General features: G+C 43.0%; 11 non-coding genes across 11 annotated transcripts; all 11 read right to left on the reverse strand.

Moving 5' to 3' along the window:
- Positions 1 to 4,887: 4,887 nt before the first annotated feature.
- On the reverse strand, positions 4,888 to 5,078 carry LOC141233219 (U2 spliceosomal RNA). The gene has a single exon (XR_012299370.1). It is a non-coding gene; the product is annotated as a U2 spliceosomal RNA (small nuclear RNA).
- Positions 5,079 to 6,193: 1,115 nt separating this feature from the next.
- On the reverse strand, positions 6,194 to 6,384 carry LOC141233231 (U2 spliceosomal RNA). Its single transcript, XR_012299381.1, has one exon. It is a non-coding gene; the product is annotated as a U2 spliceosomal RNA (small nuclear RNA).
- A 1,115-nt stretch (positions 6,385 to 7,499) lies between these two features.
- Positions 7,500 to 7,690, reverse strand: LOC141233244 (U2 spliceosomal RNA). Its single transcript, XR_012299393.1, has one exon. It is a non-coding gene; the product is annotated as a U2 spliceosomal RNA (small nuclear RNA).
- A 1,115-nt stretch (positions 7,691 to 8,805) lies between these two features.
- On the reverse strand, positions 8,806 to 8,996 carry LOC141233255 (U2 spliceosomal RNA). Its single transcript, XR_012299404.1, has one exon. It is a non-coding gene; the product is annotated as a U2 spliceosomal RNA (small nuclear RNA).
- A 1,115-nt stretch (positions 8,997 to 10,111) lies between these two features.
- Positions 10,112 to 10,301, reverse strand: LOC141233271 (U2 spliceosomal RNA). Its single transcript, XR_012299415.1, has one exon. It is a non-coding gene; the product is annotated as a U2 spliceosomal RNA (small nuclear RNA).
- A 6,100-nt stretch (positions 10,302 to 16,401) lies between these two features.
- Positions 16,402 to 16,592, reverse strand: LOC141233214 (U2 spliceosomal RNA). Its single transcript, XR_012299365.1, has one exon. It is a non-coding gene; the product is annotated as a U2 spliceosomal RNA (small nuclear RNA).
- A 1,115-nt stretch (positions 16,593 to 17,707) lies between these two features.
- Positions 17,708 to 17,905, reverse strand: LOC141233280 (U2 spliceosomal RNA). The gene has a single exon (XR_012299423.1). It is a non-coding gene; the product is annotated as a U2 spliceosomal RNA (small nuclear RNA).
- Positions 17,906 to 20,350: 2,445 nt separating this feature from the next.
- On the reverse strand, positions 20,351 to 20,541 carry LOC141233267 (U2 spliceosomal RNA). Its single transcript, XR_012299411.1, has one exon. It is a non-coding gene; the product is annotated as a U2 spliceosomal RNA (small nuclear RNA).
- Positions 20,542 to 21,653: 1,112 nt separating this feature from the next.
- On the reverse strand, positions 21,654 to 21,844 carry LOC141233278 (U2 spliceosomal RNA). Its single transcript, XR_012299421.1, has one exon. It is a non-coding gene; the product is annotated as a U2 spliceosomal RNA (small nuclear RNA).
- A 1,115-nt stretch (positions 21,845 to 22,959) lies between these two features.
- On the reverse strand, positions 22,960 to 23,150 carry LOC141233290 (U2 spliceosomal RNA). Its single transcript, XR_012299432.1, has one exon. It is a non-coding gene; the product is annotated as a U2 spliceosomal RNA (small nuclear RNA).
- Positions 23,151 to 24,262: 1,112 nt separating this feature from the next.
- Positions 24,263 to 24,453, reverse strand: LOC141233301 (U2 spliceosomal RNA). The gene has a single exon (XR_012299437.1). It is a non-coding gene; the product is annotated as a U2 spliceosomal RNA (small nuclear RNA).
- Positions 24,454 to 24,489: the final 36 nt, after the last annotated feature.

Below are 24,489 nucleotides of genomic sequence, written 5' to 3' on the forward strand. Positions count from 1 at the left end.
CAAAAACAGTCACATCATCCATAAAAGCCACCACTTTAACCTGCTCTCCCCAACTCCCAGGAATAAAAAAACCATTAATCACTTTGTCTTTCCTAAAAGCAGTTAAAAGAGGCTCAATCGCACAGATAAAAAGAATAGGGGATAAGGGGCATCCCTGTTTCACCCCACAATTAATCTTTACACTTCCAGATAAAAACCCATTTACAGATACTTTACTAAAACATGCTTGATACAAGGATTTAATACGTTTACTAAAATCATCCGGGCAACCCATTCTCCTTAAAACATCGAATAAAAAATCATGGGCGACTCTATCATAAGCCTTTTCAAAATCCAGAGTAATTAACGCCATCTTCTGTCTTCTATCGGAAACATCCCATATTATGTCTCTAATTAAAATCAACGAGTCACTGATCTTCCGCGTTGGAACTGCACACGTTTGGTCTATATCTATCACCGAACTCACCACTTTCTTTAATCTATTTGCCAACAGCTTCGCATAAACTTTATAATCTGTATTTAAAAGAGTAATCGGTCTCCAGTTTTTTAGCAATTCTCTATCACCTCTTTTGTATAATAAAACAATTACCCCCTCCAACCATGACTCCGGGACACGACATAAAGACTCAACTTTTAAAAACATTTCATAAAATTCATTCCCCACAATATCCCATAATATTTTATAAAACTCAATGGGTAACCCATCCGACCCTGGTGTCTTACCGTTTTGCAATGTATTAACTGTATTAAAAACTTCTTCTTTTGAAATACCCTCTGATAATAATAATTTATTTTCCTTAGTAAAACATTTATCCAACCCTCCTAAAAAATGCTCCTTCAAAGACCTATCTGTATTTTTTGCTGAAAACAGGTTATCATAAAATTCTTTCACTTTCATCTTTTTCCCCTCCAAACTCCTTTCCCCCTCTAAAACCCCCATAAAGGCCTTTTTCTCACAGATTTTTTTAAAAAAGAATTTAGTACATTTCTCGTCTTCCTCCAACACCTTCACACGAGAATTAAAGATAATTTCTTTTCCTTTTTCTCTCAGACATTTTTGAATTTTTTCCTTCGTCACCATAATTTCCTCCTCCACATTAACTCCATTATTCCTAAACTGATACAGACACTGTAGATTTGCATTAAGGTTATTGTATGACTGTCGCTTATCCGCAGCTTTCCTCTTGCCTACTTCCATAAAGAATAATTTAACTTCCTTTTTCATGTAGTCCCACCATTTAAAAGTAGAGTCAAAACATTTCTTTTCTAATTTCAGTTTCTCAAAGAAAAATTTAAAATCCTCCCTTACCTCCTTATGCTGTAACAATGATACATTCAGTTTCCAATGAGACGGCCTTTTTCCCTCATCCGCCTCTACCATCAGTGTACATTCAATTATTCTATGATCAGAAAAAGGTGCTTTATGCGTTTTAAAATTAGAACAAGTAAAATCCTTGGATATAAACAAATAATCTATTCTCGAGGAACAACCTCTTCCTTCCCAAGTAATTTCATACTCCTTCTTCTGCCCGTCCAACCACCAAGCATCTTTTAGGTTAAAAGAAGATAAAATACCCTTGAGACAAGAAACCGAACCATCTTTTACATTATTTAGTTGACAATTAAAATCTCCCCCTAAAATTACTGGAACTACACCTGGGATAAAAAGCTGCAAAATTTCAAACAAATGTAACCTTAAAACTTTTTCTGTATTGGCATAAATATTAAAACATCTATATTTCTTCCCATTCCTTTCTACATCCACTCTTAGAATCCTACCAGGGTATATTTCTTCGTAGTTGGTAATCTCCCATTCCCTGGAACATATAAAACCAACCCCATCACTTCTGAATTCATTCCCGCCTGAAAAACATAAATTACCCTTCCATATACCCCGTAAAAAATCATAATTTAACTTCTTTGACAAATTACATTCTTGAAGAAATACAAAATCAAAATTTTCATTATTAAAATAGTCATAAATCACAGTTCTTTTATATAAGTCATTGAAACCCTGAACATTCAGGGAAGCCGCCCTGATCATCTTTTAGTGACTGGCACCGGGCTATCTCCCCCGCCCTCATCGGATTGCAAAGCACTTTCATCGATACTCAGCCCTTCCGACTCTGATGTACTGGAAATGTCAAAATCCTTTTCACAAGCAAATACTTTTACTACACATGGCCCTACACCACGCTCTTTATCATCTACACTTCTTTTCAAAATTTTTGATGAATCCATCCTTTCCTGACCACAGGGTATACTCTGAGATAAAAACCCCCTAGGGGAAGGCCCTATTACAGGCAGGCTTTGACTTTTCTCTACCACCACCTTTCCCCCTGCGCCTCCCTTTTTTACTTCACCCCCTTGTTCTTTTATATTACTCTCTTTGCTTGGTGGAGGGACTCTCTGCATTAATTGTCCCACACCCACCAGCACAGACTTCAATTCTTCAATCCTCCGTTCTTCATTCTTCTTTTCTTCTTTCTTCTTTTCTTCTTTCTTCTGCTCTTCCTTCTCCCGACCTTCTTTCTTCTGCTCTTCTCTGTTCTTATCTTCTTCTAACTCCTTCTCCTTCTTCCTTTCTTCCATCTTTCTTTTCTCATCCTCCTCCGACCTCCTCCCTCTCTCTTCTTTCTTTCTCTTCTCTTCTTCCGGTGTTTTCTTCTTCTTTACTTTTCTCACCTCCTCCATTTCCTGCTCATCAGTTCTCTTTTCACTTGCTTCCTCACCATCCTCGGCTTCATTCTGCCGATGTTCTGATGAAGTATCCATCTCCTCCTCGCCTCCTTTCTTCTTATTTGGACATGCATCCTCCTGATGAGCTGAACCGGGACACCTACAACACTTTTTGCACACAATATCCAAATGTCCATATTTACGGCACCCATAACAATAATTAGGCATACCTGAAAAAAACAGATATCCACGGCTACGATTAACATAGACATTTGGTGGTGGTCTAAGTACCCCACCTTCTTCTTCTGGGTCCTTCTTGAAGGCTACCAGAAAAACCCTTTTTCCGTTCCACACTCCGAACCTAGTTTCCCCACGTTTTCTTGGGATAACTTTCTCACAATATGCACTTAGATAGTTTATTACTTCACTATCAGTAACAAATGGACTGAACAAATGTATTGTTAGCAGTTTCATGGAGAACTGAAAGGAGGGAATCACTCTCACTCCAACAAAAAGCTCGTTCTCCCTATTAACTTCATAGAGAGTATAGGCTCTTTCACACTGAGAGTTTCCCATTAAAGTTAAATCATATATCCCTCTCGAAAAAAAGGATTGAAAACAAAAAAGTTCCTCCTTTTCAATCTTCAGAAATTTACAAATCTCTCTGAAGATAAACTCGGAATCCTTTTCCTGCCGATAACCAGGAGCCACCAACAAACGGAGTGTATCCTTCAAAGGATAATCCTCTGAAAAATAGTCATTGGAATTGTTCTCCCGATTTTCCCTCCTACCTCCAAATGGCCTCTTCGATTCCATATTCTTTTCCTCCTTCTTTTTCCACAGATGATCAGGAAAAAAAACGACACAGCAGATCGCAGCTCCACCCGGATTTCAATCCTCTTCGTCCTACCGACCTCCACACCACGAAAAAGAACCGTCCTCCAGGAAGAAAAGGCAAATCTAGACTTTGCTCCACACCCAATAGCAGCAGCTGGACCAAGATCCAGAAGGCCGAGTGCAAAGATCCACCTAGATCACCTTGGCCAAATGACGCAACCCACTACAGATCGCAGCCAAAAGGCCGAGAAGCGATAACCAGAATTGGTTTCAAACTACGGAGCCACCCAAGGATCCTGAAAAGTCCATTTGTGGAGATGAGCTCCTGGACTCCCGTTAAGAAGACATGTTGTCAACCTCTAGATCCCTTACATGCCTGCACTTTTCGGCTTGCTGCTGCTGCAATCCACGCGTTTTAGATCTGCATAATTCCACCTCTTTAAACACAGCACCTTCACCCCCTGCTGTTCCCACCCGCCTCAACACCGTTGGAAGGGAGGAGAACCAATTAAGGCGGGGGGTGGGGTGGAACGAGCAGCTGTCTACCCTTAGCAGGAGGGCTCCTGATTACATACCTCTCCTGCTGCTGCTGCTGCTGGCTGTCCAGCAGCAGACTGAAGGTGGCTGCTGCTGTGCACAGGTATATAAAGGCTCAGAGCCTATTATGACACGCGCAGCCAGCGTTCCATTGCCACATTCCATCTACTGCAGGCAGGATACCTGGCTGGCTGAATGTCGCTGAGAAGCTCACAGAGACCGCCATAAGCAACAGTTTAACAGAATGCCACAGACTAATCAACCAAACTTTTTGGGTTGGGTTCTCTTTTATAGTCTGCAGGCATTAAATGAAAGAAGTCAGTGTTCCAGCAGAAGGAGACAACGTTTCAGAAAAGGCATTGTAGCAAACCAAAAAAGAAATTTTAAGCGCAGCAGAGTAACCAGCGCACATACCTGTTAGCTCAGGTGAGTTTAAAAGGCTGCTGTTGATAACAAGGGCATTTGCTAAATAGATGGTGTGTGTGCAACAATATACTGAAAGGTCAATTATATTGTGCAGCTTATCTCACCACCTGTAGTTATTTAGGTGAAAGCTCCAAAATGCTTGCCTAATATGTCTGTTTATCCAAAAGGAAGTAAAAAGGGAGAGCTAGAAAGATAGCATTGCATCACATTACATGGCAATGCAATGCACAGTTGCTGAAGTTGAACCAAAATGAGCTTGTAATCTGGCTTCTGCAACTTTGAACATGAAAAATCCAATGAGGAGAAGAAAAGCAAAGCCAAAGAGTCCATCCCAAAATCCGACAAACAAGCAAAATGAACAAAAAACATTGAATTCAATTCTTTCTGATTTTAGAAACTGCATTAAAGAAGGGGTGCACCGGTCCTGGAGATACTGCAATACCAGGTCAATGCGTGGAGTGGACAGAGCAAGCTCTTTTTCCATCTCCCTGTTCTAAAAATCCATTTAATATATGGTCCCCAGATAGGGGACGTATCAGATATTAAACTGATAAGAACAGATACTACACTTGATCTTAGCCAAAAGGCCGAGAAGCGATAACCAGAATTGGTTTCAAACTACGGAGCCACCCAAGGATCCTGAAAAGTCCATTTGTGGAGATGAGCTCCTGGACTCCCGTTAAGAAGACATGTTGTCAACCTCTAGATCCCTTACATGCCTGCACTTTTCGGCTTGCTGCTGCTGCAATCCACGCGTTTTAGATCTGCATAACTCCACCTCTTTAAACACAGCACCTTCACCCCCTGCTGTTCCCACCCGCCTCAACACCGTTGGAAGGGAGGAGAACCAATTAAGGCGGGGGGTGGGGTGGAACGAGCAGCTGTCTACCCTTAGCAGGAGGGCTCCTGATTACATACCTCTCCTGCTGCTGCTGCTGCTGGCTGTCCAGCAGCAGACTGAAGGTGGCTGCTGCTGTGCACAGGTATATAAAGGCTCAGAGCCTATTATGACACGCGCAGCCAGCGTTCCATTGCCACATTCCATCTACTGCAGGCAGGATACCTGGCTGGCTGAATGTCGCTGAGAAGCTCACAGAGACCGCCATAAGCAACAGTTTAACAGAATGCCACAGACTAATCAACCAAACTTTTTGGGTTGGGTTCTCTTTTATAGTCTGCAGGCATTAAATGAAAGAAGTCAGTGTTCCAGCAGAAGGAGACAACGTTTCAGAAAAGGCATTGTAGCAAACCAAAAAAGAAATTTTAAGCGCAGCAGAGTAACCAGCGCACATACCTGTTAGCTCAGGTGAGTTTAAAAGGCTGCTGTTGATAACAAGGGCATTTGCTAAATAGATGGTGTGTGTGCAACAATATACTGAAAGGTCAATTATATTGTGCAGCTTATCTCACCACCTGTAGTTATTTAGGTGAAAGCTCCAAAATGCTTGCCTAATATGTCTGTTTATCCAAAAGGAAGTAAAAAGGGAGAGCTAGAAAGATAGCATTGCATCACATTACATGGCAATGCAATGCACAGTTGCTGAAGTTGAACCAAAATGAGCTTGTAATCTGGCTTCTGCAACTTTGAACATGAAAAATCCAATGAGGAGAAGAAAAGCAAAGCCAAAGAGTCCATCCCAAAATCCGACAAACAAGCAAAATGAACAAAAAACATTGAATTCAATTCTTTCTGATTTTAGAAACTGCATTAAAGAAGGGGTGCACCGGTCCTGGAGATACTGCAATACCAGGTCAATGCGTGGAGTGGACAGAGCAAGCTCTTTTTCCATCTCCCTGTTCTAAAAATCCATTTAATATATGGTCCCCAGATAGGGGACGTATCAGATATTAAACTGATAAGAACAGATACTACACTTGATCTTAGCCAAAAGGCCGAGAAGCGATAACCAGAATTGGTTTCAAACTACGGAGCCACCCAAGGATCCTGAAAAGTCCATTTGTGGAGATGAGCTCCTGGACTCCCGTTAAGAAGACATGTTGTCAACCTCTAGATCCCTTACATGCCTGCACTTTTCGGCTTGCTGCTGCTGCAATCCACGCGTTTTAGATCTGCATAACTCCACCTCTTTAAACACAGCACCTTCACCCCCTGCTGTTCCCACCCGCCTCAACACCGTTGGAAGGGAGGAGAACCAATTAAGGCGGGGGGTGGGGTGGAACGAGCAGCTGTCTACCCTTAGCAGGAGGGCTCCTGATTACATACCTCTCCTGCTGCTGCTGCTGCTGGCTGTCCAGCAGCAGACTGAAGGTGGCTGCTGCTGTGCACAGGTATATAAAGGCTCAGAGCCTATTATGACACGCGCAGCCAGCGTTCCATTGCCACATTCCATCTACTGCAGGCAGGATACCTGGCTGGCTGAATGTCGCTGAGAAGCTCACAGAGACCGCCATAAGCAACAGTTTAACAGAATGCCACAGACTAATCAACCAAACTTTTTGGGTTGGGTTCTCTTTTATAGTCTGCAGGCATTAAATGAAAGAAGTCAGTGTTCCAGCAGAAGGAGACAACGTTTCAGAAAAGGCATTGTAGCAAACCAAAAAAGAAATTTTAAGCGCAGCAGAGTAACCAGCGCACATACCTGTTAGCTCAGGTGAGTTTAAAAGGCTGCTGTTGATAACAAGGGCATTTGCTAAATAGATGGTGTGTGTGCAACAATATACTGAAAGGTCAATTATATTGTGCAGCTTATGTCAACACCTGTAGTTATTTAGGTGAAAGCTCCAAAATGCTTGCCTAATATGTCTGTTTATCAAAAAGGAAGTAAAAAGGGAGAGCTAGAAAGATAGCATTGCATCACATTACATGGCAATGCAATGCACAGTTGGTGAAGTTGAACCAAAATGAGCTTGTAATCTGGCTTCTGCAACTTTGAACATGAAAAATCCAATGAGGAGAAGAAAAGCAAAGCCAAAGAGTCCATCCCAAAATCCGACAAACAAGCAAAATGAACAAAAAACATTGAATTCAATTCTTTCTGATTTTAGAAACTGCATTAAAGAAGGGGTGCACCGGTCCTGGAGATACTGCAATACCAGGTCAATGCGTGGAGTGGACAGAGCAAGCTCTTTTTCCATCTCCCTGTTCTAAAAATCCATTTAATATATGGTCCCCAGATAGGGGACGTATCAGATATTAAACTGATAAGAACAGATACTACACTTGATCTTAGCCAAAAGGCCGAGAAGCGATAACCAGAATTGGTTTCAAACTACGGAGCCACCCAAGGATCCTGAAAAGTCCATTTGTGGAGATGAGCTCCTGGACTCCCGTTAAGAAGACATGTTGTCAACCTCTAGATCCCTTACATGCCTGCACTTTTCGGCTTGCTGCTGCTGCAATCCACGCGTTTTAGATCTGCATAACTCCACCTCTTTAAACACAGCACCTTCACCCCCTGCTGTTCCCACCCGCCTCAACACCGTTGGAAGGGCGGAGAACCAATTAAGGCGGGGGGTGGGGTGGAACGAGCAGCTGTCTACCCTTAGCAGGAGGGCTCCTGATTACATACCTCTCCTGCTGCTGCTGCTGCTGGCTGTCCAGCAGCAGACTGAAGGTGGCTGCTGCTGTGCACAGGTATATAAAGGCTCAGAGCCTATTATGACACGCGCAGCCAGCGTTCCATTGCCACATTCCATCTACTGCAGGCAGGATACCTGGCTGGCTGAATGTCGCTGAGAAGCTCACAGAGACGGCCATAAGCAACAGTTTAACAGAATGCCACAGACTAATCAACCAAACTTTTTGGGTTGGGTTCTCTTTTATAGTCTGCAGGCATTAAATGAAAGAAGTCAGTGTTCCAGCAGAAGGAGACAACGTTTCAGAAAAGGCATTGTAGCAAACCAAAAAAGAAATTTTAAGCGCAGCAGAGTAACCAGCGCACATACCTGTTAGCTCAGGTGAGTTTAAAAGGCTGCTGTTGATAACAAGGGCATTTGCTAAATAGATGGTGTGTGTGCAACAATATACTGAAAGGTCAATTATATTGTGCAGCTTATCTCACCACCTGTAGTTATTTAGGTGAAAGCTCCAAAATGCTTGCCTAATATGTCTGTTTATCCAAAAGGAAGTAAAAATGGAGAGCTAGAAAGATAGCATTGCATCACATTACATGGCAATGCAATGCACAGTTGCTGAAGTTGAACCAAAATGAGCTTGTAATCTGGCTTCTGCAACTTTGAACATGAAAAATCCAATGAGGAGAAGAAAAGCAAAGCCAAAGAGTCCATCCCAAAATCCGACAAACAAGCAAAATGAACAAAAAACATTGAATTCAATTCTTTCTGATTTTAGAAACTGCATTAAAGAAGGGGTGCACCGGTCCTGGAGATACTGCAATACCAGGTCAATGCGTGGAGTGGACAGAGCAAGCTCTTTTTCCATCTCCCTGTTCTAAAAATCCATTTAATATATGGTCCCCAGATAGGGGACGTATCAGATATTAAACTGATAAGAACAGATACTACACTTGATCTTAGCCAAAAGGCCGAGAAGCGATAACCAGAATTGGTTTCAAACTACGGAGCCACCCAAGGATCCTGAAAAGTCCATTTGTGGAGATGAGCTCCTGGACTCCCGTTAAGAAGACATGTTGTCAACCTCTAGATCCCTTACATGCCTGCACTTTTCGGCTTGCTGCTGCTGCAATCCACGCGTTTTAGATCTGCATAACTCCACCTCTTTAAACACAGCACCTTCACCCCCTGCTGTTCCCACCCGCCTCAACACCGTTGGAAGGGAGGAGAACCAATTAAGGCGGGGGGTGGGGTGGAACGAGCAGCTGTCTACCCTTAGCAGGAGGGCTCCTGATTACATACCTCTCCTGCTGCTGCTGCTGCTGGCTGTCCAGCAGCAGACTGAAGGTGGCTGCTGCTGTGCACAGGTATATAAAGGCTCAGAGCCTATTATGACACGCGCAGCCAGCGTTCCATTGCCACATTCCATCTACTGCAGGCAGGATACCTGGCTGGCTGAATGTCGCTGAGAAGCTCACAGAGACCGCCATAAGCAACAGTTTAACAGAATGCCACAGACTAATCAACCAAACTTTTTGGGTTGGGTTCTCTTTTATAGTCTGCAGGCATTAAATGAAAGAAGTCAGTGTTCCAGCAGAAGGAGACAACGTTTCAGAAAAGGCATTGTAGCAAACCAAAAAAGAAATTTTAAGCGCAGCAGAGTAACCAGCGCACATACCTGTTAGCTCAGGTGAGTTTAAAAGGCTGCTGTTGATAACAAGGGCATTTGCTAAATAGATGGTGTGTGTGCAACAATATACTGAAAGGTCAATTATATTGTGCAGCTTATCTCACCACCTGTAGTTATTTAGGTGAAAGCTCCAAAATGCTTGCCTAATATGTCTGTTTATCCAAAAGGAAGTAAAAAGGGAGAGCTAGAAAGATAGCATTGCATCACATTACATGGCAATGCAATGCACAGTTGCTGAAGTTGAACCAAAATGAGCTTGTAATCTGGCTTCTGCAACTTTGAACATGAAAAATCCAATGAGGAGAAGAAAAGCAAAGCCAAAGAGTCCATCCCAAAATCCGACAAACAAGCAAAATGAACAAAAAACATTGAATTCAATTCTTTCTGATTTTAGAAACTGCATTAAAGAAGGGGTGCACCGGTCCTGGAGATACTGCAATACCAGGTCAATGCGTGGAGTGGACAGAGCAAGCTCTTTTTCCATCTCCCTGTTCTAAAAATCCATTTAATATATGGTCCCCAGATAGGGGACGTATCAGATATTAAACTGATAAGAACAGATTTTTTTTTTCTTTTTATACCATTCAGTAAAATTTTTCAAGCAACAATCAATAGTATAAAAACTCATACTACGTTGCCCAGTCTTACATCATAATGGTACTTTCTTTATTTCATATTTATAACTTTATACTGAAACAGTTGTAATACCTTTTGAATGGACAAAAAACTATAAAACATACCATTATCATAAAAAAAGACAGATCACAACACTTAAACAAGGACTTACTGGTACTTTACCAGTGACCTCCATTTTTTTACTTTCCAAAAACCTTCTGAATCAGAGCCACCACCGCCACGGCTGTCCCATAAATAAACTATGTATAACCTTGACAAAACCATCCTAACACAATTATTAACTGAGATTATTTTCCTTTTAAATAAACACAAATTCCTAACGTCCCACAGACTTTCTATTACACATGCCATTATCAACCACAACAATCTCTCTTTCACCCGGCTACTTGCACCCATCCCAAACATTACCACTCTCCAATTTATAAAATTCACGCCCGCTAGTTCCTTGCATAAACCACCCACTCCCTTCCAAACACTCTGAGCATAATCACAATTCCAAACCAAATGCATAACAGTTTCACTCGCCCCACATCCATCCCTCGGACATACCTCTGTTCTAATCAGATCCCTCCTCTTCTGTACCTCTCTCACAGGCAAAATCTCATGCAAACTCATCCATACGATATCACGCTGCCTATTCGATATTCCTTTTATACTCAGGTTCCTCCATACACACAACGCTTCACTCGATCTCAAGCCCCTAATGTTACATTCAAACTCTCTAACACGCATCCTTCTCCTTACATTCCTTATCACTTTGAAATCACCCATAGGAACATCCAACAAATCATGCTTGACAACAAATTTTTCAACAAACTCATACCACACTGGACATTTAAACGAAACAGGCACTCTTGCATCCCTTCTCATCCATTTCAACCCAAACAACATCCATCCAGCCATATATTTAATCATAAAAGCCGTCTTGTTATCCCTACCTAACAGAACAACCACCGTTTTAATATAATTTAAACCAAGACAAAATTCAAAATTTGGGAAATCCATTCCCCCATGTTCACGTAACTTACACAAATATTCCCTTTTAAGTTTTTCCATCTTACTTCCCCAATAAAACGTAAAAATTAGCTTCTCAATCCGCCTAAAACCCCTATAAGGGGCTGGAAAAACCACTGACACAAAAAGTAACATAGGAAGAATCACTGACTTAATAATAAGGACTTTGCCTGACAATGTCAAGTCCCGTAACCTCCAAAAATTTAACTTCTGTTCAATCCTCTTACCGCATTCATCCCAACTCTCATTCCCTTTCAGATCTTTGTTAAACCACACCCCCAAAACCTTAATAGCACCTTCTTCACATATCACACCATCCATCCTAACACTCGAATCCCCGAAACACTTAAAGCTACACTTCCCCCAATTCACCCTAAAACCAGATGCACCACAAAAGAAATCTAAAAGCAACCTTGCTCGATTCATAGCAGCCATATTATCACTCACCACAACAACATCGTCCATATACCCCATTACCTTTACAGTCTTTCCACCACTCCCTGGGATCAGAAGACCATTCATCACTTTCTCTTTCCGAATCATGCACAACAGGGGCTCAATCACACTTATAAACAGGACAGGGGACAACGGACACCCCTGCCTGACCCCTGATTTTATGCACACCTTCTCACTCAAACATCCATTCACTAACACTTCACTCACCACACCATCATACAAACACCTTATGGCATTCACAAAAACACTAGGAAAACCCATCCTAACTAACACCTCAAACATAAACGCATGCGACACTCTATCAAAAGCTTTCTCAAAATCCACACAAAAAACCATACATTTCCCCTTCCTAAACATACAATCTCCAATTACGTCTCTCAACAACAAGAGGTTATCAGTCATACACCTACCTGGCACCGCGCACACTTGATCATCACCAACCACACTTCCAATCACCCCACGCATACGGTTAGCCAGAATTTTGCTAAAGACTTTATAATCTGCATTGAGTAATGTAATCGGCCTCCAATTACGCAAATTCTTTTTCTCACCCTTCTTATATAGTAAAACAACTACTCCTTCTTTCATGGAATTACAAAGTACACCATTCATCCACATATATTGACATACCTCCACAAAATCAACACCAATCACATCCCATGCTTTTACATAAAACTCCACAGGCAACCCATCTTTCCCAGGTGTTTTATTCTTTTTCGCACCATCCACCGCCTTTTTAACCTCATCAAAAACAATATCCTCACTCAAACACTCACGTTCCCCTGATTCAAGCTGACTCTCCAACATACCTAACACATGCTCTTTCAAACCCCCATCCACCCATTTAGACTCAAATAAACTACTATAGAAACTATGTACCTCATCCAACACTTCCCTTCCAACCACAGTCATACCATTATCATTTACAACCTCATCCAACTCATCTTTTTTACTGCACATTTTTTTAAAAAAGTACCTCGTACACTTCTCATCCATATCCAAATGCTCAACTCTCGTCCTAAAAATAATTTCCTTCCCACGCTTTTCCAAAACACACTTCATCTCATCTCTCGCTCCTCTGAGTTGATCACTAACATCAATTCCTTTCATACTCATTTTATGTAACCACTCAATCCTCATATTTAAATCTTTAAATCTGCCTCTTTCAATTGCTGCTTTTTTATAACCCCACCTCCTAAAAAAATTCTTAATTTCCACTTTCACCCAATCCCACCATACAGTCACATCCACAAAATTATTTTTCCTAGACCTCCACCATTCATACTTACTTTCGAAGTCTCTCATAACCCTAACATCCTCTAACAACCTAACATTTAGCTTCCATACCCCAACACCATGCACCTTTTTTTTATCACCTTCAAACATACCCCACAAACATTCATGGTCTGTGAAAGAAAAAACATGCTGTTTAAAAAATTTACACACCAAACCTCTATTTGTATACAGCATGCGGTCAATCCTGGACACTATTCCTCCCCTATCAGCTCTATATGTGGCCGGTGGTGGCTTACTCAAAAATTCCGCTGCATCTAAAAAAGAAAAATCAGATGTAATTTGATTAAGGACCTTACCCGTGACATCAATTTCCCCTTCAGAAACACAATTGAAATCACCAACTAATAATATTGGAATCCTTCCAGGCAAAAATAAACGTATTTTCTCTAATAGTGCTAACCTATCCCCTTTGTTAATTGGACAATACACGTTAACAATTTTCACCCTCCACCCTCTCCCCTTAACCACTGCCATTATACAACGACCTGGCTCCACCACCATATAATTTTCAAAACTTAAATCCCTATTCCCCAACAAAATCCCCACACCATCATTTTTGTTTGTCATTGAACCTGACCAAATACTATGCCCATATACCCAGTCCTTTTCAGGAGGTGACTCTTCAATTCCGCACTCTTGCAGACAGTAAATATTTGCTCCAAGATTTTTTAGTTCTTCCAGTATAGCCAATCTTCTAGGCTTAGATTTTATAAGCCTTACATTTATTGACAGTACACTACAGCCCACGTTGGAGCCCATTTTTTAACCATATTCGGTAAAAAAGAACATACCCCCCACCGAAGAGTCAACCTTTCTCGTCTTGAAACTCGATTCCTGATGTTAAGCAGAGAATGCTGGCCCCCTCCTCCAAAAAAGACCTCCTAGGAGAGGCACTGTAGCTCTCGGGATAGCTCCTATCACTTAAGGGGCTGATGCTCCCAATACTGGCAGGTGAAAAATCTGGGCGGAACTTCTTTGCAGAAGACACATCAGAGTCCTCATCAGGGGGCCTCACCACAGCCCCGGTGAAGTCACCCTGGCCACCACCACCTTCATGAATTGCCTCTGAGCTTTCCAAAGCCAACACCGGCATTGTGGAGAGTGAACCGCTCACTTCTCCCTCACCACTCATATCAAGCAGAATTGACATATCTGCAGGCTCTATCTCAACAGCGCTTCCACCAGCAGGATCGGGTGCTTGCTCCATCTCTTCCATGAAGTCCCTTACTGCCTCGATCGCCTCACCAATAGTGGCGGCAGTAGTAGGACGTGGGGACACGGCCTCTGCATATGACCTGGAACGATGGGGACAGTCCTTGAAAGCGTGTCCCTCCTCGCCACATGCATTACAAACCATGGAGTTAGTACACTCCATTGCCAGATGACCCTCTTTATTGCATTTCCCACAAAACTTCTCCACCGTGCAGTCCTCTTGGTAGTGTCCAAAGGATTTACACTTCCTGCAAAAACGCGGAGCACCAGGAAAAAACATATACCCTCTATCCCTCCCGATGGCAAAACTGAGGGGAGGGTAGTGGATACCCCCAGGTCCCTGGGGGTCCTCCTGGAACCGAACAAAAAACTTGTGTTTGCCAGTCCACAAGCCCACCTCATTCCTCACCTTGTGTGAGTAGGACACATAGCTGCAATGAAGGTTCAGGAATCTAGTAATGTCCTCCACATCCACAAGGGGGTTGTGCATAAACACAACAACTGGCACTTCCCCCTTAGTATACAATACCGTGAATGTAAGCCCATCAAGAGCCGGATGATCCAAGGCTTGCTGATCCTTTAGAGTCTTGAAAAGATTCTGGCAAGCTGCCATACGATCAAGGACTAAAACGTACCGGCCATTCTTTGGGAACTCCTGTAGGCAAATGATGTCTCCACGACCAACATTCAAAATCTTGAAGATGACGACTTCCACCAAGAACCGCAGGTTAAAGAAATTCCTCTTCGACTCCTCAATATCAATGCGAAAAGCATTTTTGACCCGAATATCATCGGTCCCGGCATAGCGAATCTTGACGCCCATTATCACCTCTCGTTTCCTCTGGACCCCCCCCAATAGCAGCAGGCAGCTTAAGCCACCTAAGTGGCGATGCTGCAAGGCCGAGGGGGAGACACTATAGGATCCTTCTGACCAGATACAAGATCTAAGCCAAAAGGCCGAGAAGCGATAACCAGAATTGGTTTCAAACTACGGAGCCACCCAAGGATCCTGAAAAGTCCATTTGTGGAGATGAGCTCCTGGACTCCCGTTAAGAAGACATGTTGTCAACCTCTAGATCCCTTACATGCCTGCACTTTTCGGTTTGCTGCTGCTGCAATCCACGCGTTTTAGATCTGCATAACTCCACCTCTTTAAACACAGCACCTTCACCCCCTGCTGTTCCCACCCGCCTCAACACCGTTGGAAGGGAGGAGAACCAATTAAGGCGGGGGGTGGGGTGGAACGAGCAGCTGTCTACCCTTAGCAGGAGGGCTCCTGATTACATACCTCTCCTGCTGCTGCTGCTGCTGGCTGTCCAGCAGCAGACTGAAGGTGGCTGCTGCTGTGCACAGGTATATAAAGGCTCAGAGCCTATTATGGCACGCGCAGCCAGCGTTCCATTGCCACATTCCATCTACTGCAGGCAGGATACCTGGCTGGCTGAATGTCGCTGAGAAGCTCACAGAGACCGCCATAAGCAACAGTTTAACAGAATGCCACAGACTAATCAACCAAACTTTTTGGGTTGGGTTCTCATTTATAGTCTGCAGGCATTAAATGAAAGAAGTCAGTGTTCCAGCAGAAGGAGACAACGTTTCAGAAAAGGCATTGTAGCAAACCAAAAAAGAAATTTTAAGCGCAGCAGAGTAACCAGCGCACATACCTGTTAGCTCAGGTGAGTTTAAAAGGCTGCTGTTGATAACAAGGGCATTTGCTAAATAGATGGTGTGTGTGCAACAATATACTGAAAGGTCAATTATATTGTGCAGCTTATCTCACCACCTGTAGTTATTTAGGTGAAAGCTCCAAAATGCTTGCCTAATATGTCTGTTTATCCAAAAGGAAGTAAAAAGGGAGAGCTAGAAAGATAGCATTGCATCACATTACATGGCAATGCAATGCACAGTTGCTGAAGTTGAACCAAAATGAGCTTGTAATCTGGCTTCTGCAACTTTGAACATGAAAAATCCAATGAGGAGAAGAAAAGCAAAGCCAAAGAGTCCATCCCAAAATCCGACAAACAAGCAAAATGAACAAAAAACATTGAATTCAATTCTTTCTGATTTTAGAAACTGCATTAAAGAAGGGGTGCACCGGTCCTGGAGATACTGCAATACCAGGTCAATGCGTGGAGTGGACAGAGCAAGCTCTTTTTCCATCTCCCTGTTCTAAAAATCCATTTAATGTATGGTCCCCAGATAGGGGACGTATCAGATATTAAACTGATAAGAACAGATACTACACTTGATCTTAGCCAAAAGGCCGAGAAGCGATAACCAGAATTGGTTTCAAACTACGGAGCCACCCAAGGATCCTGAAAAGTCCATTTGTGGAGATGAGCTCCTGGACTCCCGTTAAGAAGACATGTTGTCAACCTCTAGATCCCTTACATGCCTGCACTTTTCGGCTTGCTGCTGCTGCAATCCACGCGTTTTAGATCTGCATAACTCCACCTCTTTAAACACAGCACCTTCACCCCCTGCTGTTCCCACCCGCCTCAACACCGTTGGAAGGGAGGAGAACCAATTAAGGCGGGGGGTGGGGTGGAACGAGCAGCTGTCTACCCTTAGCAGGAGGGCTCCTGATTACATACCTCTCCTGCTGCTGCTGCTGCTGGCTGTCCAGCAGCAGACTGAAGGTGGCTGCTGCTGTGCACAGGTATATAAAGGCTCAGAGCCTATTATGACACGCGCAGCCAGCGTTCCATTGCCACATTCCATCTATTGCAGGCAGGATACCTGGCTGGCTGAATGTCGCTGAGAAGCTCACAGAGACCGCCATAAGCAACAGTTTAACAGAATGCCACAGACTAATCAACCAAACTTTTTGGGTTGGGTTCTCTTTTATAGTCTGCAGGCATTAAATGAAAGAAGTCAGTGTTCCAGCAGAAGGAGACAACGTTTCAGAAAAGGCATTGTAGCAAACCAAAAAAGAAATTTTAAGCGCAGCAGAGTAACCAGCGCACATACCTGTTAGCTCAGGTGAGTTTAAAAGGCTGCTGTTGATAACAAGGGCATTTGCTAAATAGATGGTTTGTGTGCAACAATATACTGAAAGGTCAATTATATTGTGCAGCTTATCTCACCACCTGTAGTTATTTAGGTGAAAGCTCCAAAATGCTTGCCTAATATGTCTGTTTATCCAAAAGGAAGTAAAAAGGGAGAGCTAGAAAGATAGCATTGCATCACATTACATGGCAATGCAATGCACAGTTGCTGAAGTTGAACCAAAATGAGCTTGTAATCTGGCTTCTGCAACTTTGAACATGAAAAATCCAATGAGGAGAAGAAAAGCAAAGCCAAAGAGTCCATCCCAAAATCCGACAAACAAGCAAAATGAACAAAAAACATTAAATTCAATTCTTTCTGATTTTAGAAACTGCATTAAAGAAGGGGTGCACCGGTCCTGGAGATACTGCAATACCAGGTCAATGCGTGGAGTGGACAGAGCAAGCTCTTTTTCCATCTCCCTGTTCTAAAAATCCATTTAATATATGGTCCCCAGATAGGGGACGTATCAGATATTAAACTGATAAGAACAGATTTTTTTTTTTTTTTTTTTTTTTTTTCCAAACACTCAGAAATTAAGTTTTATAATCTTAAATCGTATATCACCAAACTCAAGATTTTAGTTCCATCATCGTGTTTAGATATTATATTTATATTTTTTCATTTGAATTAATATATATAAAGTTAAACATAACAATTCCTTTGCAGTTTCAACAGTTTCCAAACAAATCACCACTGACATTACTTCACCCGGTTTCCCAAACTAAATATCCCCTTTTTCTCTTTTACTTTCCTCCCAACAAAACCCCTTAACTTCTTTTCTTCCTCCTCATGCTCTAACCGCATCTGTTCCCTATCATACTCTTCCTCATCATCTCTGAAAGTCACCACCTTCTCCAACACTTTACCCTTTTCCTCTTTTACTTCTTTCTTTTCACCAGATACTTTCCTTGATCCACAATTTTCCTGTACCGTTACCTTTTTCTTCAATTTCACCTTTAAACTTTCAACTTCTTTTCCCTGCTTATTCTCCTCTATAATTATGGCATCAACTTCCTTCTTCATTTTATCACCAATATCTTCCTTTTGTCCTCCAAAGTTCTTTTCAAAAGTTCCTTTGCTGCTTTCCATGTAACAATACCCAGAACTCCCGTTTACCATAATCCTCCCATTATGCAAATTTTCTTCTCCTGTTGTCCACACCAAAAAACGTCTCTTTCCGTTCCAAATACCAACTTTGTTCCTGTATAATTTCTGAAACTTTACCATCTTACATTTAGATTCCAAAAAAAACATTATCTCCTCTATTTCCACAAACGGATTGTCCATGTAAATTATCACACTCTTCGGTTTCCCCATGAATGATGCACTTACTCCAATTTTCCCAGAATCTTCTTCACTCCAGCCTTTGAAAAAATGAATGCACTTTTCCTCAGAAACTAGAGTCACATCACAAACTTTACCTTGCTTTATTTCTTGCATACAGTAGATATCCTTCTCCAAAACTTCATATTTCCTCAAAATTTCCAGAATCCATTTTTCTTCCAAAAAAGTTTCTTCCGTCTCCCGTTTCACAAAAAAACGTAAGCATCTCTTCTTTTTCCAAAACTCCATCTCAACGATCCGTTTTCCTTCCGTTTTTTCCTTTTAATCCTCCAAATGTTGCCACCACAGCTATGTGTGGCGACAGTTGCCCCCCACAGCTATGTGTGGTGACAAGGTGATCGCCTCTCGTTGCCCAGGGACTAATCCGACTCCCTAATAGCAGCAGGGGGGTTTAGCTCCACCGATAAGTGTAGCGATCCCCCCAGGCCAAGGAGCCGGGTACCCCAAGCGCCTCCCAGCCAAGACCAAGGCAGAAACCGCTAGATCACTGCACTTGATCTTAGCCAAAAGGCCGAGAAGCGATAACCAGAATTGGTTTCAAACTACGGAGCCACCCAAGGATCCTGAAAAGTCCATTTGTGGAGATGAGCTCCTGGACTCCCGTTAAGAAGACATGTTGTCAACCTCTAGATCCCTTACATGCCTGCACTTTTCGGCTTGCTGCTGCTGCAATCCACGCGTTTTAGATCTGCATTACTCCACCTCTTTAAACACAGCACCTTCACCCCCTGCTGTTCCCACCCGCCTCAACACCGTTGGAAGGGAGGAGAACCAATTAAGGCGGGGGGTGGGGTGGAACGAGCAGCTGTCTACCCTTAGCAGGAGGGCTCCTGATTACATACCTCTCCTGCTGCTGCTGCTGCTGGCTGTCCAGCAGCAGACTGAAGGTGGCTGCTGCTGTGCACAGGTATATAAAGGCTCAGAGCCTATTATGACACGCGCAGCCAGCGTTCCATTGCCACATTCCATCTACTGCAGGCAGGATACCTGGCTGGCTGAATGTCGCTGAGAAGCTCACAGAGACCGCCATAAGCAACAGTTTAACAGAATGCCACAGACTAATCAACCAAACTTTTTGGGTTGGGTTCTCTTTTATAGTCTGCAGGCATTAAATGAAAGAAGTCAGTGTTCCAGCAGAAGGAGACAACGTTTCAGAAAAGGCATTGTAGCAAACCAAAAAAGAAATTTTAAGCGCAGCAGAGTAACCAGCGCACATACCTGTTAGCTCAGGTGAGTTTAAAAGGCTGCTGTTGATAACAAGGGCATTTGCTAAATAGATGGTGTGTGTGCAACAATATACTGAAAGGTCAATTATATTGTGCAGCTTATCTCACCACCTGTAGTTATTTAGGTGAAAGCTCCAAAATGCTTGCCTAATATGTCTGTTTATCCAAAAGGAAGTAAAAAGGGAGAGCTAGAAAGATAGCATTGCATCACATTACATGGCAATGCAATGCACAGTTGCTGAAGTTGAACCAAAATGAGCTTGTAATCTGGCTTCTGCAACTTTGAACATGAAAAATCCAATGAGGAGAAGAAAAGCAAAGCCAAAGAGTCCATCCCAAAATCCGACAAACAAGCAAAATGAACAAAAAACATTGAATTCAATTCTTTCTGATTTTAGAAACTGCATTAAAGAAGGGGTGCACCGGTCCTGGAGATACTGCAATACCAGGTCAATGCGTGGAGTGGACAGAGCAAGCTCTTTTTCCATCTCCCTGTTCTAAAAATCCATTTAATATATGGTCCCCAGATAGGGGACGTATCAGATATTAAACTGATAAGAACAGATACTACACTTGATCTTAGCCAAAAGGCCGAGAAGCGATAACCAGAATTGGTTTCAAACTACGGAGCCACCCAAGGATCCTGAAAAGTCCATTTGTGGAGATGAGCTCCTGGACTCCCGTTAAGAAGACATGTTGTCAACCTCTAGATCCCTTACATGCCTGCACTTTTCGGCTTGCTGCTGCTGCAATCCACGCGTTTTAGATCTGCATAACTCCACCTCTTTAAACACAGCACCTTCACCCCCTGCTGTTCCCACCCGCCTCAACACCGTTGGAAGGGAGGAGAACCAATTAAGGCGGGGGGTGGGGTGGAACGAGCAGCTGTCTACCCTTAGCAGGAGGGCTCCTGATTACATACCTCTCCTGCTGCTGCTGCTGGCTGTCCAGCAGCAGACTGAAGGTGGCTGCTGCTGTGCACAGGTATATAAAGGCTCAGAGCCTATTATGACACGCGCAGCCAGCGTTCCATTGCCACATTCCATCTACTGCAGGCAGGATACCTGGCTGGCTGAATGTCGCTGAGAAGCTCAGAGAGACCGCCATAAGCAACAGTTTAACAGAATGCCACAGACTAATCAACCAAACTTTTTGGGTTGGGTTCTCTTTTATAGTCTGCAGGCATTAAATGAAAGAAGTCAGTGTTCCAGCAGAAGGAGACAACGTTTCAGAAAAGGCATTGTAACAAACCAAAAAAGAAATTTTAAGCGCAGCAGAGTAACCAGCGCACATACCTGTTAGCTCAGGTGAGTTTAAAAGGCTGCTGTTGATAACAAGGGCATTTGCTAAATAGATGGTGTGTGTGCAACAATATACTGAAAGGTCAATTATATTGTGCAGCTTATCTCACCACCTGTAGTTATTTAGGTGAAAGCTCCAAAATGCTTGCCTAATATGTCTGTTTATCCAAAAGGAAGTAAAAAGGGAGAGCTAGAAAGATAGCATTGCATCACATTACATGGCAATGCAATGCACAGTTGGTGAAGTTGAACCAAAATGAGCTTGTAATCTGGCTTCTGCAACTTTGAACATGAAAAATCCAATGAGGAGAAGAAAAGCAAAGCCAAAGAGTCCATCCCAAAATCCGACAAACAAGCAAAATGAACAAAAAACATTGAATTCAATTCTTTCTGATTTTAGAAACTGCATTAAAGAAGGGGTGCACCGGTCCTGGAGATACTGCAATACCAGGTCAATGCGTGGAGTGGACAGAGCAAGCTCTTTTTCCATCTCCCTGTTCTAAAAATCCATTTAATATATGGTCCCCAGATAGGGGACGTATCAGATATTAAACTGATAAGAACAGATACTACACTTGATCTTAGCCAAAAGGCCGAGAAGCGATAACCAGAATTGGTTTCAAACTACGGAGCCACCCAAGGATCCTGAAAAGTCCATTTGTGGAGATGAGCTCCTGGACTCCCGTTAAGAAGACATGTTGTCAACCTCTAGATCCCTTACATGCCTGCACTTTTCGGCTTGCTGCTGCTGCAATCCACGCGTTTTAGATCTGCATAACTCCACCTCTTTAAACACAGCACCTTCACCCCCTGCTGTTCCCACCCGCCTCAACACCATTGGAAGGGAGGAGAACCAATTAAGGCGGGGGGTGGGGTGGAACGAGCAGCTGTCTACCCTTAGCAGGAGGGCTCCTGATTACATACCTCTCCTGCTGCTGCTGCTGCTGGCTGTCCAGCAGCAGACTGAAGGTGGCTGCTGCTGTGCACAGGTATATAAAGGCTCAGAGCCTATTATGACACGCGCAGCCAGCGTTCCATTGCCACATTCCATCTACTGCAGGCAGGATACCTGGCTGGCTGAATGTCGCTGAGAAGCTCACAGAGACCGCCATAAGCAACAGTTTAACAGAATGCCACAGACTAATCAACCAAACTTTTTGGGTTGGGTTCTCTTTTATAGTCTGCAGGCATTAAATGAAAGAAGTCAGTGTTCCAGCAGAAGGAGACAACATTTCAGAAAAGGCATTGTAGCAAACCAAAAAAGAAATTTTAAGCGCAGCAGAGTAACCAGCGCACATACCTGTTAGCTCAGGTGAGTTTAAAAGGCTGCTGTTGATAACAAGGGCATTTGCTAAATAGATGGTGTGTGTGCAACAATATACTGAAAGGTCAATTATATTGTGCAGCTTATCTCACCACCTGTAGTTATTTAGGTGAAAGCTCCAAAATGCTTGCCTAATATGTCTGTTTATCCAAAAGGAAGTAAAAAGGGAGAGCTAGAAAGATAGCATTGCATCACATTACATGGCAATGCAATGCACAGTTGCTGAAGTTGAACCAAAATGAGCTTGTAATCTGGCTTCTGCAACTTTGAACATGAAAAATCCAATGAGGAGAAGAAAAGCAAAGCCAAAGAGTCCATCCCAAAATCCGACAAACAAGCAAAATGAACAAAAAACATTGAATTCAATTCTTCCTGATTTTAGAAACTGCATTAAAGAAGGGGTGCACCGGTCCTGGAGATACTGCAATACCAGGTCAATGCGTGGAGTGGACAGAGCAAGCTCTTTTTCCATCTCCCTGTTCTAAAAATCCATTTAATATATGGTCCCCAGATAGGGGACGTATCAGATATTAAACTGATAAGAACAGATACTACACTTGATCTTAGCCAAAAGGCCGAGAAGCGATAACCAGAATTGGTTTCAAACTACGGAGCCACCCAAGGATCCTGAAAAGTCCATTTGTGGAGATGAGCTCCTGGACTCCCGTTAAGAAGACATGTTGTCAACCTCTAGATCCCTTACATGCCTGCACTTTTCGGCTTGCTGCTGCTGCAATCCACGCGTTTTAGATCTGCATAACTCCACCTCTTTAAACACAGCACCTTCACCCCCTGCTGTTCCCACCCGCCTCAACACCGTTGGAAGGGAGGAGAACCAATTAAGGCGGGGGGTGGGGTGGAACGAGCAGCTGTGTACCCTTAGCAGGAGGGCTCCTGATTACATACCTCTCCTGCTGCTGCTGCTGGCTGTCCAGCAGCAGACTGAAGGTGGCTGCTGCTGTGCACAGGTATATAAAGGCTCAGAGCCTATTATGACACGCGCAGCCAGCGTTCCATTGCCACATTCCATCTACTGCAGGCAGGATACCTGGCTGGCTGAATGTCGCTGAGAAGCTCACAGAGACCGCCATAAGCAACAGTTTAACAGAATGCCACAGACTAATCAACCAAACTTTTTGGGTTGGGTTCTCTTTTATAGTCTGCAGGCATTAAATGAAAGAAGTCAGTGTTCCAGCAGAAGGAGACAACATTTCAGAAAAGGCATTGTAGCAAACCAAAAAATAAATTTTAAGCGCAGCAGAGTAACCAGCGCACATACCTGTTAGCTCAGGTGAGTTTAAAAGGCTGCTGTTGATAACAAGGGCATTTGCTAAATAGATGGTGTGTGTGCAACAATATACTGAAAGGTCAATTATATTGTGCAGCTTATCTCACCACCTGTAGTTATTTAGGTGAAAGCTCCAAAATGCTTGCCTAATATGTCTGTTTATCCAAAAGGAAGTAAAAAGGGAGAGCTAGAAAGATAGCATTGCATCACATTACATGGCAATGCAATGCACAGTTGCTGAAGTTGAACCAAAATGAGCTTGTAATCTGGCTTCTGCAACTTTGAACATGAAAAATCCAATGAGGAGAAGAAAAGCAAAGCCAAAGAGTCCATCCCAAAATCCGACAAACAAGCAAAATGAGCAAAAAACATTGAATTCAATTCTTTCTGATTTTAGAAACTGCATTAAAGAAGGGGTGCACCGGTCCTGGAGATACTGCAATACCAGGTCAATGCGTGGAGTGGACAGAGCAAGCTCTTTTTCCATCTCCCTGTTCTAAAAATCCATTTAATATATGGTCCCCAGATAGGGGACGTATCAGATATTAAACTGATAAGAACAGATACTACACTTGATCTTAGCCAAAAGGCCGAGAAGCGATAACCAGAATTGGTTTCAAACTACGGAGCCACCCAAG

This window comes from Phyllobates terribilis, unplaced genomic scaffold, assembly GCF_046119375.1.
Source record: "Phyllobates terribilis strain yellow unplaced genomic scaffold, ASM4611937v1 Scaffold_572__1_contigs__length_1044912, whole genome shotgun sequence".
Classification (NCBI taxonomy): domain Eukaryota; kingdom Metazoa; phylum Chordata; class Amphibia; order Anura; family Dendrobatidae; genus Phyllobates; species Phyllobates terribilis.